The sequence below is a fragment of the Setaria italica genome, chromosome III (assembly GCF_000263155.2).
Source record: "Setaria italica strain Yugu1 chromosome III, Setaria_italica_v2.0, whole genome shotgun sequence".
In the NCBI taxonomy this organism is placed as follows: Eukaryota; Viridiplantae; Streptophyta; class Magnoliopsida; order Poales; family Poaceae; genus Setaria; species Setaria italica.
Window position 1 is genome coordinate 8,886,791 of NC_028452.1, and position 1,987 is coordinate 8,888,777.

A 1,987-nucleotide genomic window follows, 5' to 3' on the forward strand; every position below is an offset into this window, starting at 1 on the left:
TCACGCAGGAACTCGTGTCGTCTATTTCCTCGCAGGAAGAAATATGTGCGCTCGCAAGAAGTCCCTGCTCTTGTGCTTGCATGGTCGCGGGTGCCACCACACTCGTGTATCTTATCGGTGACCTAGGGGCTAGTGACCAGCGACCAGGGTACGTGACGAGCCGATGCACCTTTTGTGAGCTAGAGCCGTGTGTAGTTTGGACGAGCCGTGCGTCCGCCTAGCTGCTACAGAGCCGTATTTTCTGTATAGCATCTGATCTGTTGGGATGCCACGTGGCAGCCATCAAAGGCCTGGGCACACTGACGAAAGTTTGGACCCTGGTGTCGTTGTCAAGATTAGCGGATCAAGACTACGGCTAGTAAATTTCTTTTATGCGCGTAAGGCTTCGGATGGTGGCGTGGGAAGACACGGGGTTAGACTGGTTCGGGCAAGGAAGGCCCTACGTCCAGTACGAGGAGCTGCTCGTGTTGCCCATGCGAGATCTGTAGTAGAGGCTACAAACGGGCGAGAGAGGGAGCCGGTCCCAAGTCTCTTGGGTGTGCACTGATGCTCTGGAGGTAAGTGTTTGGGTTCTGTTGGCTGTCCAATCCCCCGTCTCAAGCCCCAGGTTCTCTTTTTATAGCGCAAGGAGAGCTCAGGGTTACAGATGAGCTAGGTGTGAGGAGAAGTAAAAGAGATAAGCTAAGTAAAGTAAAATACAAGGGGAAGGACCAAGTCCTCGGGTCGCCGCCTCCTGCTCCGACCTTCGGCTCCTGTCAGCGCGTCCACCGGAGGAGGGCGGCTGTCTTCGGATCCTATCGACGATCTTCCTGGCGACCGCTGCCGCCAAGCATAATGATGGCGTACGGTCATGGCAACTATGCACGTTGGGAGAGACGACCGACCCCTATTGTCCTGCTTGCGGTCCGCAGGACACGGACGTCGCATCCCTGTCGCCGGATACGCGGGGCGTGAGAACGGGCGGAGCTCTCTCCTATGCCGGGCAGCGCATGTCATGAGTGCCCTATGGCAAATCAGGGGGTTTCGTGGCCACTGTAGCCTGTGCGGTCGTGGCTACAGTGTTCCGCTCGGGTACTTGTGGCGGGTCACGTCGAGGGACGCGGGCGCCTTTCTGCGCGCCAGAGCCGCGATGCATTTATGGCGAGATCAGTGGGGGGCCCACGAGATCCGCGCCCTCGTCCGCCGATCTTCGCCCGAGGCGGATAATTATCTTGTGGAATAAATATGCACGGCCTCGGTTTGTATCTTAGGGACCGAACCATCGTTTGTGGCTTGTATCCGCTAACTAGACCAAACCGTAGAGCTCATGCTAAATCACTTGTGCAAAGGCGATGAGTAACACGATTTTCCTAGACTCAATTTGTCATGGAGAGAACTGAGCCTAGACTCAATTTGTCGTGGAGAGAACTGAGCCTAGATGATAAAATAAACGTGCACGACCTCAATTTGTATTCATAGTAGGGACCGAGCCAACATTCATGACTTGTATCCACTAACTAGACCAAATCGTAGGGCTCATGCAAAGTATGATGGCAAGAACATGGATAATATAAGATGGAGCAAGATTGCACTTTTGGTTTGTATCGTGATGACCAAACCGATGGCAAGGAGAGACCGATGGAGTTTCTCACGTTCAAGCAGTGATTTCTTCCGGCGATGTTGATGGAGAGCGCAGCAGCCTTTGAGCCTTCTCTCCTCTTGTCGATGCCTTGGCGTCGATGCCCGCCGGCGCAGTATTTCTGCGGCCTGACGGTGCTTATCGATCGGCGTGGAGGGGCAAGAGCTTGGGTCGCTCTTGCAGCCTAACGGAGCCTTTGTTGACTGGCCGATGGATTGCTCTTGCCGGCAGCCTGACGGAGCTCTCCTGGTGTTGATCCGGCAGCCTGGCGGTGCTTCTGTGGATGATGATCGGGGCGCCTGACGGCGATTTTTTGGATGATGAGGCGGGGGCGCGTTCCTCTGCCGATGACTCTGTATTTATAGAGCC